Raw genomic sequence first — 17,883 nt, 5'->3', positions numbered from 1 at the left:
AGAATCTGACTGAGTTGAGTACTGCAGCTGAGCATTGATGTGCATCTCATCAAATGACAAAATGCACATCTTCTGCATGTCAGGCATTGAAGTAGCAGCATTCCTGATAGCCTGAAGGATCACAGGACAGAAGCCAGGAGCCTTCGCGACTCCAAGAATGCTACGCTTCAGTGTCGACTTGGATGGTAGCTGCAAATACCTCTTCAACACCCTATATGCTGCAGGACTTTTCAAATACAGGTTAAGGGCCAGCCTCTTATCTGCTGCAGACCACCTCATGCCACGAGGGCGAACGGAAAATGCCTGTACCTGGCTTAGGACGAAGTTGTACACATTGACGGACACACAGGACTTAAGCTGTTCCAGCATTTGACTTCTAGTTGCCGTCCTCTTGGCACTGAAGGTCAGCTTTTTCTTCAGCTTGCTGACTCTCACCCTGAGGTTCCAGATCAGCCTGGTCTTTGGGGTCAGCAGCCGCCGCTTGCCGCTGCTACTGTCTTCAGGGGCTTTTCTTTTCAGGCACCTCGCTACGGGAGTTGTCAAGAGGGCAGAGCTGGACAAGAATAACAATGCAGCATACATAAGTACAACTTGCAATAGAAAATAATGAAATTATGCTAGAATGCAACTAGAGGCCCTTCTATTGAAAGCGCCGACATAAGGTGCTGTTGGCAATATATGTCCCCGCAAACTTCGAGTCAAATAAGAGGACAAACTCCCACCGTAGTACCACTTGCAACATTCATTAAATATTTTATGACCAGTTCTCATTTAGCTGATTAGCTAAAGGACCGGTAAGTGAGAAATTTGTTGGAGATTCTTTAATACCCCTCTTATCTATTTTACGGCACAGAAGAAAGACCTCACTAGATGCCCTTCGTGATTTTTGTATAACTTCATGGTTCCAAAAATGTTGATGTCACCAGGCTCGAAAGCCTTCCAAAGCGGAGCAACCAGAAGTCTTTTAGGGGGGCAAGAGTGTGTTTGTAAACAGTAAAAAAGTCTATAGGGCTGTGCGGCTGAAGTTTCGCCGCGCGTACGCAGCGCCACTCTTCCCCCTGGCGAGGCGCGCCGATACTTGTTAGGAGTACGAGGAGCAGACGACGCAGGAGGCTGGTGCGCTTGTCGTGCTGGCCTCGCGCTTCGTAAAGTAATGTACGGAATGCAAAAGGGCACCCAAATGTCACAGCATCGTATTATACAGAAAGGTATCTGCCTCCCGAAAAGTTTTGTTTAGTTCCTGGGAGGTGATTCAAGAAAGATCGCCAGAAGCATGAATCGCCAGCTGTGTGGAGGACGTTTCTCTCTTGTCGCGTGATTCAGTAATGCAGCTACGCTTGCTTGTCACATTAATAGGGACTTTTCGTAGGTCACACGCGAGAGCATGCAGGGGTTTTGCGTTGGTTGGGGGCGGTATATTAGCTGACGCCCGTGGGGCCCGCAATTTAACACTGACGTTCTATGATAAGTCCCTAATGTAATAGCTACAATGGTTCCCCATGGCTGTCTACAAACGAAACCCGAATATGCAGTTACCATTTTTTTATAAAATACTTTAAATTTGAGAACCAAGCTCACTTTGCTTACCCGCCCATTTTGTTGCCCGATGTTAACAAGAGAAAGCGGGTAAACGGCAACAGACTTGGGGAAAAATCAGGCAGATAATCGTAGCCCCTATTGCGTACTGACTTGAACGCGTAATTGAAAACAAATTGACGGCTGTATTTTAGTTTCTCTATATAATATTAAAATGATGTAGTTAGCCCACAACAGGCATAATCACTTCCTAAGTATGTCACAAAATTAGACTCTAGAACCTCCCTGGGTCGACCAATTTGAGCGTGTTGGCGATTTTAGATGTTCCTAATGTAATAGCTAGGATGGTTCCCCGTGGGTGTCGACAAAATAAACCTGATTATGCAGTTACTATTAAACAAGTTTAAATTTGAGAACCCAGCTCACTTTGCTTACTAGCCATTTTTGCATTTTGATACATTAGTGGAGACTGGGTCGAGAAAGCTAGAAATATCAACTGTGGACAGAAAGAGGCATCTCTCATACACGGTTAATATTTTTAGATTTTTCGCCCCAGTCTTGGGCGATTCATCTAAATGGTTAATATACACACCGGCTCGCCTGCGCTCTCACAGTAATTTCTATCAATTTTGTTTCCCGATGCTTACAAGAGAAGGCGAGTAAGCAGCGAAAGATATGAGGGGAGGCAGATAATCATAGCCCGTATTGAGCACTGATTTTAGCGCATAGTCTAAAAGAGATTTACACTGACGGCCATACTTTAGATTTTTTTTATATTATTAAAATGATGTAGTTCACCTACAACAGGCATAATAACTTTCCCAAGTAACTCTAAAACATCAAACCCGGACATTCCTCGGTCAACCAATAAGAGTGTGTTGGCAATGTTAGATGTTTAAATTGAAAGCAGCATAAAAAGGACGAGGACAGTGCACGCCACAAAGGCCAATAACTAAACATTCAGGGCTGAAATTTAAAATCAGGTAATATTTTCTTGCAGAGAGAGAGAGATGTAATATTGACGATGCTCTCCTGGCACACAGACTCAAGATGGATCAAGTTTAATTGTACCTAAACAGCTAACAATGCAAATAGTGACGCAAAATTTTTTATTTGTTGTGCACCGGAACAGTTTAAAATTATCGTTCTGCGGTCACATAAAAATAAGTTTAAAAAAATGGGACTCTTTACAACGCAAATGCAAGTCGATTGGAGATCCCTTTCTTCACTAATAAAATTAAAAGTGGGTTACTGACGCACGTGCATGAATTGCAATTCTACCGCTTTGAGGACAGCGACAGATGCGCGCAAACACAGCAAGGTGTTGCGGCGTATAGTAATATATATATATATATATATATATATATATATATATATATATATATATATATATATATATATATATATTTTTTTTTTTTTATAGTTGGACCCACTCAAAACAAAAGCGGAGGCTTTATTGACGTACCGTTTCGGTTTTTTATTAGAACTTGACCCAGTGTTGCGATCAGGCTGTACGTGCCTCGTCATTAACTTCACCCGGATGAATTAGGACAGGCGCGGCATGCTTCCAGCAGCCGGTAACTCTGAGAAGTGACCTGAGGTCAAGGTGTGTATGCGACAGCGCAGCTGTGCGCTAAAAGACAATTTAAACAATATTGCATTCTCATCTTTGTCCGAATACTCCTGACTTTGAAGAGCTAGAGAAACCATAAAGATAAAGAGCATTTATCTCGAGGCGGATGTTAATGTCGACGCTGTCTTGCACTTGCGAGACACACTTTGCAAACGACAAATATTCGTATGCCTGGATTATTTGCTCTACCCCGGAGACCTGACACACAGACAACCTTTCTCCGCGGAGGTTCGCCTCCCTAAAAAAATGATCGCAGTTTTTTAACGGACAGAAAGCTTCAACGCGGTGCCCGCCATTGCAACTGGCAGCGCGATGGGAGGGACGGGCGTACGGCTAAGTAGGGCGAATTTGGGCCACGGCGCGGCGCCACTGGTATCGCTCCAGCGCGCCCCCTGGCCCAGCCGAACGGTCCCATACCCTGTTGCAGGTTAAGAAAAGCAGGACAAACTACTACTCACGAAGCCCTACACCCTTTTTACTTTAGTTCGCAAATACTGTAGAAAAGGTGAGAGGGCTCGCCTCTTCTCTAACATTTGCTCTGCTATTATGGAAAGAGTGGAGGGCTTTGCAGCTAGGAGTTTCTTAACCTGCAACAAGGTAATAGCAACTGACAAACTCCAAATACAAAAACTATAGAAACAGCAATACCATCCCTTTGATTTCTTTTTCTATCCCAGACAATTAAAGATTAGCTTTTCAAGCTGTTCCACTCAAAGGAGCAGGGGAGAATCAAAAGATAAAGAAGGTGTTCCGCAGGAACTTTCAGCACGTTTGGGTTTAACAGAAGAAAGCTGCACACTATAAAGAAGGCACATGCAATAATGCACAAAGGGTTGAATCCTATTTAGACACGAAACTTCATGGTGTATCAATGCAGTGGTTTTCAGTTGCCAATGTGACCAAGACTGGTAACATTGGCAACCTCTAAATAACACTCACTATTCCCAGCAGGACACATAAACATCATGTGTAAATAGGACAGCATAGCATTTATACGCCCCAGTGCCTTGCGCATTCCTAAGATGGCCCCAAATTTGAGAAAAACATTTCATAATGCAGTTTACCTGTTCCTTCAATTGTTATTTTTATCAATTACATTAGAGCATGCACGGAATTTATGTCTTACTCTGATCCATGACTAGGCACTGGGCTCAGGACAGGTGTGAGGACAGGCGGTGACCGACTTAGCTCTTCAGCCACGCAGGGAGGCCTGGAAGTAGTAAAAAAAGCAAAATTGAGTATCCCGTGGACGCCTCACATGTTCAATGGACCTATAGTAAATCAAAAGGGCATCGCTTACTGAGGGCGCGCCTGGCTTGGTTCCGAGGGGATCGTTTGCGAGGGCCCGGGCACTGGGCTTGGCACAGCCAGAAGGACAGGCAACGTCTGGCTTGGCTCTGGGCCGGGAAGTCTGGAGAGGGCAAAAAGCAAAATGGGTATCCAGAGCATTCTTGCATTCGATGCAACAAGCAAAACGAAAGAGCATCTCTTACTGAGGCGCCTGGCTTGGTTCCGAGGGGATCGTTTGCGAGGGCCCGGGCACTGGGCTTGGCACAGCCAGAAGGACAGGCAGCGTCTGGCTCGGCTCTGGGCCGGGAAGTCTGGAGAGGGCAAAAAGCAAAATGAGTATCCAGAGCATTCTTGCATTCGATGCAACAAGCAAAACGAAAGAGCATCTCTTACTGAGGCGCCTGGCTTGGTTCCGAGGGGATCGTTTGCGAGGGCCCGGGCACTGGGCTTGGCACAGCCAGGACAGGCAACGTCTGGCTTGGCTCTGGGCCGGGAAGTCTGGAGAGGGCAAAAAGCAAAATGGATATCCAGAGCATTCTTGCATTCGATGCAACAAGCAAAACGAAAGAGCATCTCTTACTGAGGCGCCTGGCTTGGTTCCGAGGGGATCGTTTGCGAGGGCCCGGGCACTGGGCTTGGCACAGCCAGAAGGACAGGCAGCGTCTGGCTCGGCTCTGGGCCGGGAAGTCTGGATAGGGCAAAAAGCAAAATGGATATCCAGAGCATTCTTGCATTCGATGCAACAAGCAAAACGAAAGAGCATCTCTTACTGAGGCGCCTGGCTTGGTTCCGAGGGGATCGTTTGCGAGGGCCCGGGCACTGGGCTTGGCACAGCCAGAAGGACAGGCAGCGTCTGGCTCGGCTCTGGGCCGGGAAGTCTGGAGAGGGCAAAAAGCAAAATGGATATCCAGAGCATTCTTGCATTCGATGCAACAAGCAAAACGAAAGAGCATCTCTTACTGAGGCGCCTGGCTTGGTTCCGAGGGGATCGTTTGCGAGGGCCCGGGCACTGGGCTTGGCACAGCCAGAAGGACAGGCAGCGTCTGGCTCGGCTCTGGGCCGGGAAGTCTAGAGAGGGCAAAAAGCAAAATGGATATCCAGAGCATTCTTGCATTCGATGCAACAAGCAAAACGAAAGAGCATCTCTTACTGAGGCGCCTGGCTTGGTTTCGAGGGGATGGTTTGCGAGGGCCCGGGCACTGGGCTTGGCACAGCCAGAAGTACAGGCAGCGTCTGGCTCGGCTCTGGGCCGGGAAGTCTGGAGAGGGCAAAAAGCAAAATGGATATCCAGAGCATTCTTGCATTCGATGCAACAAGCAAAACGAAAGAGCACCAAACTTGCAAAACGAAAGAGCACCGCTTACTGAGGGCGTGCCTGGCTTGGTTCCGAGGGGATCGTTTGCGAGGGCCCGGGCACTGGGCTTGGCACGGCCAGAAGGACAGGCAGCGTCTGGCTCGGCTCTGGGCCGGGAAGTCTGGAGAGGGCAAAAAGCAAAACGGATATCCAGAGCATTCTTGCATTCGATGCAACAAGCAAAACGAAAGAGCACCAAACAAGCAAAACGAAAGAGCACCGCTTACTGAGGGCGTGCCTGGCTTGGTTCCGAGGGGATCGTTTGCGAGGGCCCGGGCACTGGGCTTGGCACGGCCAGAAGGACAGGCAGCGTCTGGCTCGGCTCTGGGCCGGGAAGTCTGGAGAGGGCAAAAAGCAAAACGGATATCCAGAGCATTCTTGCATTCGATGCAACAAGCAAAACGAAAGAGCACCAAACAAGCAAAACGAAAGAGCACCGCTTACTGAGGGCGTGCCTGGCTTGGTTCCGAGGGGATCGTTTGCGAGGGCCCGGGCACTGGGCTTGGCACGGCCAGAAGGACAGGCAGCGTCTGGCTCGGCTCTGGGCCGGGAAGTCTGGAGAGGGCAAAAAGCAAAATGAATATCCAGAGCATTCTTGCATTCGATGCAACAAGCAAAACGAAAGAGCACCAAACAAGCAAAACGAAAGAGCACCGCTTACTGAGGGCGTGCCTGGCTTGGTTCCGAGGGGATCGTTTGCGAGGGCCCGGGCAGTGGGCTTGGCACGGCCAGAAGGACAGGCAACGTCTGGCTCGGCTCTGGGCCGGGAAGTCTGGAGAGGGCAAAAAGCAAAATGGATATCCAGAGCATTCTTGCATTCGATGCAACAAGCAAAACGAAAGAGCACCAAACAAGCAAAGCGAAAGAGCACCGCTTACTGAGGGCGTGCCTGGCTTGGTTCCGAGGGGATCGTTTGCGAGGGCCCGGGCACTGGGCTTGGCACGGCCAGAAGGACAGGCAGCGTCTGGCTCGGCTCTGGGCCGGGAAGTCTGGAGAGGGCAAAAAGCAAAATGGATATCCAGAGCATTCTTGCATTCGATGCAACAAGCAAAACGAAAGAGCACCAAACAAGCAAAACGAAAGAGCACCGCTTACTGAGGGCGTGCCTGGCTTGGTTCCGAGGGGATCGTTTGCGAGGGCCCGGGCACTGGGCTTGGCACGGCCAGAAGGACAGGCAACGTCTGGCTCGGCTCTGGGCCGGGAAGTCTGGAGAGGGCAAAAAGCAAAATGGATATCCAGAGCATTCTTGCATTCGATGCAACAAGCAAAACGAAAGAGCACCAAACAAGCAAAACGAAAGAGCACCGCTTACTGAGGTGCCTGGCTTGGTTCCGAGGGGATCGTTTCGAGGGCCCGGGCACTGGGCTTGGCACGACCAGAAGGACAGGCAACGTCTGGCTCGGCTCTGGGCCGGGAAGTCTGGAGAGGGCAAAAAGCAAAATGGATATCCAGAGCATTCTTGCTTTCGATGCAACAAGCAAAACGAAAGAGCACCAAACAAGCAAAACAAAAGAGCACCGCTTACTGAGGGCGTGCCTGGCTTGGTTTCGAGGGGATCGTTTGCGATCGCCCGGGCACTGGGCTTGGCACAGCCAGAAGGACAGGCAACGTCTGGCTCGGCTCTGGGCCGGGAAGTCTGGAGAGGGCAAAAAGCAAAATGGATATCCAGAGGATTCTTGCATTCGATGCAACAAGCAAAACGAAAGAGCACCAAACAAGCAAAACGAAAGAGCACCGCTTACTGAGGGCGTGCCTGGCTTGGTTCCGAGGGGATCGTTTGCGAGGGCCCGGGCACTGGGCTTGGCACGGCCAGAAGGACAGGCAGCGTCTGGCTCGGCTCTGGGCCGGGAAGTCTGGAGAGGGCAAAAAGCAAAATGGATATCCAGAGCATTCTTGCATTCGATGCAACAAGCAAAACGAAAGAGCACCAAACAAGCAAAACGAAAGAGCACCGCTTACTGAGGGCGTGCCTGGCTTGGTTCCGAGGGGCTCGTTTGCGATCGCCCGGGCACTGGGCTTGGCACAGCCAGAAGGACTGGCAACGTCTGGCTCGGCTCTGGGCCGGGAAGTCTGGAGAGGGCAAAAAGCAAAATGGATATCCAGAGCATTCTTGCATTCGATGCAACAAGCAAAACGAAAGAGCACCAAACTTGCAAAACGAAAGAGCACCGCTTACTGAGGGCGTGCCTGGCTTGGTTCCGAGGGGATCGTTTGCGAGGGCCCGGGCACTGGGCTTGGCACGGCCAGAAGGACAGGCAGCGTCTGGCTCGGCTCTGGGCCGGGAAGTCTGGAGAGGGCAAAAAGCAAAACGGATATCCAGAGCATTCTTGCATTCGATGCAACAAGCAAAACGAAAGAGCACCAAACAAGCAAAACGAAAGAGCACCGCTTACTGAGGGCGTGCCTGGCTTGGTTCCGAGGGGATCGTTTGCGAGGGCCCGGGCACTGGGCTTGGCACGGCCAGAAGGACAGGCAACGTCTGGCTCGGCTCTGGGCCGGGAAGTCTGGAGAGGGCAAAAAGCAAAACGGATATCCAGAGCATTCTTGGATTCGATGCACCAAGCGAAACGAAAGAGCACCAAACAAGCAAAACGAAAGAGCACCGCTTACTGAGGGCGTGCCTGGCTTGGTTCCGAGGGGATCGTTTGCGAGGGCCCGGGCACTGGGCTTGGCACGGCCAGAAGGACAGGCAACGTCTGGCTCGGCTCTGGGCCGGGAAGTCTGGAGAGGGCAAAAAGCAAAATGGATATCCAGAGCATTCTTGCATTCGATGCAACAAGCAAAACGAAAGAGCACCAAACAAGCAAAACGAAAGAGCACCGCTTACTGAGGGCGTGCCTGGCTTGGTTCCGAGGGGATCGTTTGCGAGGGCCCGGGCACTGGGCTTGGCACGGCCAGAAGGACAGGCAGCGTCTGGCTCGGCTCTGGGCCGGGAAGTCTGGAGAGGGCAAAAAGCAAAATGGATATCCAGAGCATTCTTGCATTCAATGCAACAAGCAAAACGAAAGAGCACCAAACAAGCAAAACGAAAGAGCACCGCTTACTGAGGGCCTGCCTGGCTTGGTTCCGAGGGGATCGTTTGCGATCGCCCGGGCACTGGGCTTGGCACGGCCAGAAGGACAGGCAACGTCTGGCTCGGCTCTGGGCCGGGAAGTCTGGAGAGGGCAAAAAGCAAAATGGATATCCAGAGCATTCTTGCATTCGATGCAACAAGCAAAACGAAAGAGCACCAAACAAGCAAAACAAAAGAGCTTCTCTTACTGAGTTTCCTGGCTTGGTTCCGAGGGGATCATTTGCGAGGGCCCGGGCACTGGGCTTGGCACGGCCAGAAGGACAGGCAACGTCTGGCTCGGCTCTGGGCCGGGAAGTCTGGAGAGGGCAAAAAGCAAAATGGGTATCCAGAGCATTCTTGCATTCGATGCAACAAGCAAAACGAAAGAGCACCAAACAAGCAAAACAAAACCCAGCTGAAAATTCCCATTAGATCCAATTGGAATTCTAACTGGTTTTAATTGGAAACAATTGGTTTTAGTGGGTTCCAATTGGAAGCACACTGGCCGATGGGTCTCATTAATTGGAAAAAAAGTTTCCAGTTGGAATCTTAATGGGTTCCAATAGACCGATGTCACCAAGTGAACTGGGCAGGCGCGCGCATTCCGGAAGTGGTGCCGCCGCCATGCTACTTGTAGTCATCCCTTCCCGGCTACATATGGCTGCGCGTACGTACATCATCATAGATTCTCATTTGGCACGCCCCGGTATCCCCTTGATTTTCTTGAACGTCTTTACTTCATAAGATTGGGTTGTTTGTTATGCCTTACTTTCCTCAGCAAGTGCAGAAAAGCAGTTTCAGTCGTCTTATTGCTTTCGAATCGCTTTGTCATCTGCTTCGTCGTCGTCTGCGTCGTCGTCTGCTTCGGGGTAATCCTACTGCAGCCGCGGAAAAAACAAAACAAAAAAACAACGGCGCCACTACTCGAGCATTCCGACTCCTCGGACGTCTCAATTACCTTGCAAACAAGTGAACATCTAGTGCAATTAGCCCCGAGAAGTTCGCGTGGCGCCCCCTTACGGCGAACCGGGGTGACGTCACGGCGAGGAGAGAATTTTTCCCCGACTCGGCCCGCTCGCCCTGTGGAGGCTGTGACGACGCTAGCTGTCGGCGCGCTTGTTTCTATTTAATTTTTTTTTTTTGGCATGTTTTTCGTAGGAAGTGTAAAGTTTCATATGTCCCTTTATTGAGGTATGGCCTGTAGCTACAGGCGAAACTTCAAACAGCATTTTAAGCATGGTTGACAGGGCGGGCAACGCAACACAGCTGGTATATGAAAATAAACAAATATGGCCACAATTGCAGGAGCGTCACTATAGATTTACATCTCGTACAATAAAGGCTGCTGATGGTCTGAATGAATCGGCAGGTTATGTATACTATTTTTTTTTGTATCTCTGTTTTTAAACTAAATCGCCCAAGCAGAAAAGCTGCATGCTGCTCGAGCAACATGCTAAATACAGTCTGGGCCATGGAGACAGAATCACAAGTAAGACAGCCCAAGTGCAGGGGCAAAGTAAAAAAAAACAAGGAACATTTATTATATACATTGCTCGCATTTGACCTTTGCTGGATTCGGAAAATATTTCAATGGACTACACGGGTGGTATCTGTGGACTTGTTTATATAAACCCTCAAGTAATGTAAAACAAACGTAAGGGAAGGTGCCTAGCTCGTTATTAGTCCTTTAAGCCCTAAAATTTAGATTTTACTTAAATCGAATTGTCCTGAAGCTAAAATACCAGAAGCTTTTCTCACGCAGACTGTCGCCCTTCACAGGTTCCACATTTTAGGCTACTAGTGCTGCATCTACCACTGGACAGACGTTCGAATGCTTGCTTTTACTCCTGTTTTCCTCTGTTGTCAGAGAGTCCGGTTGTTGGGGGTTTGGAGGCTGGGGAAGCTTTTAGGGACCTGTCTGTCTATGCTAGATCGCAAACTCAACGATGAAGTTAACTCAATCGGTCGCTGGTTGGCTGCCCCTTTGGTCACGTGATGTGACGTTGCGATTGAGTTTTTCCCTACGGATTCCGATGAAGTTCGAGCTATGCTGTTGAAATAATGAAGTTCGCGGTGACGTCAGCGCTATTGTTCCCGAGCGCGTCGATAGCAATTGCCAGTCATGTTCCATGTCTCAACGTTGGTGGCTGCCAGAAAATTGAGGGATAAGATAGCTTTCGGAATGCAAGCTTTAGGATGGGCTGCTTTGTGCCGGCCACCACCGTGTGTCGCGATTTTGCTGCTCCGGTCGTTGGTCGCTTGTGCTTATCTTTTTCCGATGCAGCTCTACCTGATGACTGGTGCACAGCTGACATGACACAGTTTGAGTAGCATGCATACATGGTTTGCAGGTAATGTCATGTCAGTATAAGAGACAAGACCTTTGAGTACTTCCAAGGGCACCGTGTTGGTGACCACCACTTGGTACATGTCAGATGTGGTTAATGGCAGAGGCTGCTCATATTGCCATGCACGTCTCCGAGCAAGCTTGCCCGTGGCCGAATGGTTATTGTGCTTAGCTTGCACACAAAGGGCTGAGGTATGATGCCTGGCCGCACATGCACCTTTTTGTTATTTCTGTAAATGTTGCATTCTGGTTTAATTCAAGAATCCCATTGCTTGTTCAAAGTCAGAATGTTCTACGCACCGAACTTTCTATGCCGATTGTTCCAGGAGTCCACGCATGTACTTGAGGGGCTCTGCGTGGCGATACAGAGAGAGTCTCGCTCTTGCGCTCGATCGTGCTACTCCGCCGACCTTCGATGCCTGTGATGCTACCTTTTTGTATTTTTGTTTTCGGCACAAGTTTGCCAAATTAAACGTTCAGTTTCTGTTCATTCGTCACCTGACCATCTGACATTCGTGAAATTTTGGTGGATGTGCGGGACATTAACAAAAAGGTGCATGCGCGGCCAGAAATCGAACCTTGGCCCTTTGTGTGGGAACCAAGTACGAGAACCATTCGGCCACGGGCGCGCTTGCTCGGAGACGTGCGGGGAAATATGTGTTAGTGCAGGCACTTGGGCTAAGCCTAGGCAGAAGTTTAAGCCGTCAAGTGATGATGACAAAGTTTGTCCGTGTTGGTCCAGTTCAGTACGCAGAAAATATTGCTCTGTGTGGTGGCGAGAACCATCTGCCACTTACTCTCAACTGTGACAGATTGTGATATCTAGCCAAAGGTGGAGGACGTGAATACCTGAGTGCAAAAAATGAAGAGAAGTATACAAAACTGCACGCCAATGATTTTGCCGAGTTCGACAGGCAATGCCCAGCCAGGTGCGTCCTGCTTCCACAGCCCTTTGCAGCAAATATTTTTAGAAGTGGACCTTTTATATAAATAGCAGACACCGGTTTTGGAATTGGTGAGCCAGTTTTGTCTTAGTGTCATTCCCTTGTCAATTTCAGGGCAGTGGGTAGATGTGGTGCTGCCGGGAATGTTCGGTGGAAGCAGGTTGCTGTTGGGAAACAGGACCGGAGGCACCGTCTTTTTCCTGACAGTCTCATTAATTGGATCTGTGTCTTGTCCGACACAAAACTCAAGTAACCATGTGTGGATCGTCTCTGCACCATGTGTACACTTAAGTTTTTGTAAGTCTTGCTGAGATGTCACCTTGCTAGAAACATCAACACAGTTGGACCTACGGTCACCTTGGGAGCTACCGACCAGGCGCAATAATATGTTAATGACAGCATCTTCTACATAGTTATGCAGAGTGCAGGTCATGTTCACATTTTCGTGCAATTGCTGAGATGGGTACAAAAGCTGTCACTTTGGGCCACTGGAGCCAGCACAGTTCACCATGATCACAATGTAGCAAAGCTGCAACCCCACAACATCAATGGCCACCAGCATGAGGCTACCGACGGCACTCATGCATAATACATGTCCTGACAAAGGCGCAAACCACGTATTATGGAGATGAATCCAGACTGTTTTTTATACCTACCATTTGGTAGTGGTGGAGCTGCCATCTGTGCTGGGTCCTCACTAGCACCTTTGGCCACAGCAGATGAGTCCTGCATCATCCAATCAAACACAAGTTAACGCACAACAAATTGGCAGCCTTTCTGGTTCCGCGTTGATGTAATGCCCATTGCCTACACTTTAGAATTCAGGTATCGGAGTGCCTCATGAACAGCTCTAGAGAAATTAACTCGTCAGCTTGAGCGCTACGATCCGAGCTTTCAAAGAAACATCACGAGACAGCACACTCGTGCAAAGTCAATAAGACCAAAAACAACACAGTGTCTGTTTACTACAAGTAGCAAGTTTTAGGAGACCGTTACCGTGTTCTGCGGTGGCCACGGTGCGGCTGGCTGGTAAGGCTTTAAGAGCGCTGAAAAGCATGCTTCGAAGTTACAGCGCGAGCTCCCTGTAGCAATTTCGCTGCGCACGGCAACGGTACGCTAAAACCGCCCATTGAGATGTCATGCACTTACTTACCGACACTGCAGCCGAGATGCCGTGTGGCGACGGACGAGGCGCGTCCGCCCTCGAAATCATGCGCCTTCTTCCGTGTCTTAGCGAGGAACCTTTCTCATATGGGCCAAGATTCTGTCCTACTCCTCGAGTTCAGCGAGGACACTTGGTTCACGTCCCCCACCAGACTGCCGAGTGGTAATCGCGACGTGAAAAAGCCCGACTTGACAGCAAAAATTCCAAAAGTGAGGCAAATCTTTGTACAGACACACGAGCACTTTACGTGCGACATCCACCGTCGGCCATGACGATTCATCACGATCGCGATGCAGCTCACGCATTGCGATCATCTAAATTGTTTCACTTACGTAGAAAGACATGATTCATGCGACCTAGACTTGACACCGGTAATTATATTTAGATTGTACCGCATTATACCTTTTCAGAAGTTAAAAATGTTGCTTTTACGAGACCTTTCGATGCGGCGTTGCGCATTTCCCTCTAGGGACATATTTTGGGGACAAATCCCGATGAAGTTTCAACTTAATCGCCACTCTCCGTCGACGTCATCAACGCGCCGCGATGAAGTTCCCTGCCAGTTGAGTTCGCCGCCGATTGAGATTAGGCTCCTCCCACCGGCGACGTCACGATGAAGTTTCTTCATCGCTTTTTCCAGCATAGACAGACTGCACCAGTGTCTCTTTTAATTGGAAATGACAATTCAGACTAAACGGTGTATTTTTGGAATACCCAAGGCTGGAATAAAAAATGACAGGAAAAAGTATAAACATTCCCTATTACGTCACTATTGCCGTGCATATTTTGGCAGTTCAATACATATCATACAGGCTACTAATAACGATTCGGCCGTTTTTGCTGCTACCATACGAACTAATTTCCAGTAATTGTGCAGCTTCTAAGAAATATGCCTGCATACGTGTATAAACTATATAATTAATTCACGAACAAGCTACATTAGTGTAAAACAGCCCTTTTCCACGAGCACTTCCAAGATCATCAGACGCAGGGCCTTTAAAACATCTGCGAACAAGCGCATGCAGAGTGGCAGCGCAGAGTTGGGGTCGCGAGCTAATTTGCCGACCACCCAAAGGCCCATGATATAAATGCCACTTCAAATGCCTTGAAAGCGGGATGTAATATCGTCTTAAATCATGAACATGCAAGGAACAGAATTCCAGCGTCGGAAACACTTGCGCTTCACCGATCCTTCGCAAGATTGCCTTGTGTCGTGTGGACGGACGGGGAGGTTCATCGGCGGAATTGCCTCGGCCGATAGCTTTCGGGATTTGTAACCCGATTTTAAAGGTAAAAGGGACAAGCACGCTTACAAAATGTACGGAAGCACGTCAATATCGGCCTAACTCAACGTTTTGCAAACCGGGTAAACGAAGTCCAGCTCCTCGAAGAGCTTGCGGCACGCAACGCCAAACCAGGAAACCGGTGCTGGGAAGCGAGCCGATACGAGATCGCGGAGTGTAGTCCTTCCCCTGACGTCACAGTACACCTCACCCAATCAGGGCGCGGCGACCGCAGCGACGCTTGTGTTCGCTCTCGGGGCTAATAGCAAAGAACAAGAAAATTCGGGGGACCATGCTCAGTGTAGCACCACGGAACAGCATCAAATGTGATAAAAAAACTGAGCTTGGTGGTGCTCAGACTTGTGCATAACGTTTAATCAGCCATCAAGTAAGAGGAGCTAAATAGACTTTCTCAGTCAGCGATAGTTTTCTAAAAGTTGTTTCATTCTGGTTGACAGCCTGTGCGACAGAGTACAGATGAACAGCTGGAGAAGCCTGCTCACAAATAACTGATCTACAGAAAGGCCATGCCTGACGCGCCGTAATAATTGGCATCTATCAAAAAGAAGCAACCATGCCAGATACCTGAAAGCTTGGGGTGGAGATGATTTTTTGTGCACAGTTTCTATTCAGTTTTATTTTGTTTGCGCAAGATCCGAACGCTAACAGTCGCGCGACGGGGGAAGCTTTTTTCTGCGGTCTGGACTGGTGCTAGTGCAGAATGGGTCAGTAAACCCAGCCTAATAGACCACCACAAAATGGATCAGGTTCGTTTGTTACATTTTTGGTGGTAAGTACGTGTTTCACTTCTAAATTGCATTATGTAATCTTTTCGCGTTGGTATGAAAAAAAAATGAAGGCTGCTTCCGAAAAAAAGTTGTTTTATATCAAGTGGTGCATATCGGGAATCGCTGCTCTTTTTTAATGATTGTCCTGATCGTTTGAAGCACAGTTGTGCTTGAAACATGTCGTCGCAATAACTGTTATAACCACCAAAATACACCGAGTAAGAAGTGTATTAAAAGCGTTCTCCGCAAAGCAGTGCGGAGGTCCTATTTGAGATAGACCAACGAATAGGCCGCTACGGAGCAAATGGTCAGAGATTCCAGCTTACGAAACACTTCGGCACGCTGCATGTCTTGTGCCCTGTAATCTTACATATTTTAGCTGACGTGCAATAATTGTATATAAATTATAAAGCAAATTGCGAAACAAATCGTAAAACGCCATTTTTCCTGCCGCTCTGTCCGGCTCTGTTGACCTTTCTTTGCCATGCTTCTTTCTTGCGGGAAGACATAATATCCGAGGCCTTTTTGCCTGGTGCTGTTATTATAGCTCCGTGGCATACAACATGTGAAGCCACCGATTGAAAACCATGAGTCAACACCTAGCTAAAACTCTCGTGCTAACCCGAAAATTTCCAAACACCGGGCGTACAATGCGCGCCGACGCGGCCGGAAAACTGGGGAGAACTACAGGTACCAGAATGCACCGCGGCAGCGGTGGCGTCGCGCAACTCCTCGTGAGATCGGTCTATTGGTTCCCATTGCAGTGACCAATTGGTTGTCCCAAAACCTAGCTGGTACCAATTGGAAATTCCAATTGGAATTTAATGGGAATTTTTAACTGGGAAGAGCACCGCTTACTGAGGGCGTGCCTGGCTTGGTTTCGAGGGGATCGTTTGCGAGGGCCCGGGCACTGGGCTTGGCACGGCCAGAAGGACAAGCAACGTCTGGCTCGGCTCTGGGCCGGGAAGTTTGGAGAGGGCAAAAAGCAAAATGGATATCCAGAGCATTCTTGCATTCGATGCAACAAGCAAAACGAAAGAGCACCAAACAAGCAAAACAAAAGAGCACCGCTTACTGAGGGCGTGCCTGGCTTGGTTCCGAGGGGATCGTTTGCGAGGGCCCGGGCACTGGGCTTGGCACGGCCAGGACAGGCAACGTCTGGCTCGGCTCTGGGCCGGGAAGTCTGGAGAGGGCAAGCAAAATGGATATCCAGAGCATTCTTGCATTCGATGCAACAAGCAAAACGAAAGAGCACCAAACAAGCAAAACAAAAGAGCACCGCTTACTGAGGGCGTGCCTGGCTTGGTTCCGAGGGGATCGTTTGAGAGGGCCCGGGCACTGGGCTTGGCACGGCCAGAAGGACAGGCAACGTCTGGCTCGGCTCTGGGCCGGGAAGTCTGGAGAGGGCAAAAAGCAAAATGGATATCCAGAGCATTCTTGCATTCAATGCAACAAGCAAAACGAAAGAGCACCAAACAAGCAAAACAAAAGAGCACCGCTTACTGAGGGCGTGCCTGGCTTGGTTTCGAGGGGATCGTTTGCGATCGCCCGGGCACTGGGCTTGGCACGGCCAGAAGGACAGGCAACGTCTGGCTCGGCTCTGGGCCGGGAAGTCTGGAGAGGGCAAAAAGCAAAATGGATATCCAGAGCATTCTTGCATTCGATGCAACAAGCAAAACGAAAGAGCACCAAACAAGCAAAACAAAAGAGCACCGCTTACTGAGGGCGTGCCTGGCTTGGTTCCGAGGGGATCGTTTGCGAGGGCCCGGGCACTGGGCTTGGCACGGCCAGAAGGACAGGCAACGTCTGGCTCGGCTCTGGGCCGGGAAGTCTGGAGAGGGCAAAAAGCAAAATGGATATCCAGAGCATTCTTGCATTCGATGCAACAAGCAAAACGAAAGAGCACCAAACAAGCAAAACAATAGAGCACCGCTTACTGAGGGCGTGCCTGGCTTGGTTTCGAGGGGATCGTTTGCGATCGCCCGGGCACTGGGCTTGGCACGGCCAGAAGGACAGGCAACGTCTGGCTCGGCTCTGGGCCGGGAAGTCTGGAGAGGGCAAAAAGCAAAATGGATATCCAGAGCATTCTTGCATTCGATGCAACAAGCAAAACGAAAGAGCACCAAACAAGCAAAACAAAAGAGCACCGCTTACTGAGGGCGTGCCTGGCTTGGTTCCGAGGGGATCGTTTGCGAGGGCCCGGGCACTGGGCTTGGCACGGCCAGAAGGACAGGCAACGTCTGGCTCGGCTCTGGGCCGGGAAGTCTGGAGAGGGCAAAAAGCAAAATGAGTACTGATTTAAAAGGTTAAAAAGCGCAACCCAACAAGGACAATAAAGGCACGAAGACGACAGGACGGGCGCTCGTCCTGTCGTCTTCGTGCCTTTATTGTTCTTGTTGGGTTGCGCTTTTTAACCTTTTAAATCAGTATGAACCAACTCGCCCAAACACAAGTTGTAATTCAAAATGAGTATCCAGAGCATTCTTACATT

The 17,883-nt window shown here is 49.4% G+C and overlaps 1 long non-coding RNA gene across 1 annotated transcript; it reads right to left on the bottom strand.

Moving 5' to 3' along the window:
• Window positions 1–458: 458 nt before the first annotated feature.
• Window positions 459–4,764, bottom strand: LOC121836371. The gene is made up of 3 exons (XR_006077902.1): window positions 4,470–4,764; window positions 4,296–4,379; window positions 459–553 (listed from the first exon to the last, which is right to left on the bottom strand). It is a non-coding gene; the product is annotated as an uncharacterized LOC121836371 (long non-coding RNA).
• Between the last annotated feature and the right edge of the window lie 13,119 nt (window positions 4,765–17,883).

This window comes from Ixodes scapularis, unplaced genomic scaffold, assembly GCF_016920785.2.
Source record: "Ixodes scapularis isolate PalLabHiFi unplaced genomic scaffold, ASM1692078v2 PGA_scaffold2__306_contigs__length_199485367, whole genome shotgun sequence".
NCBI classification, from domain to species: domain Eukaryota; kingdom Metazoa; phylum Arthropoda; class Arachnida; order Ixodida; family Ixodidae; genus Ixodes; species Ixodes scapularis.
Note: the sequence above shows the minus strand (reverse complement) of the source record. Positions and strands in the feature narration are given on the sequence as shown.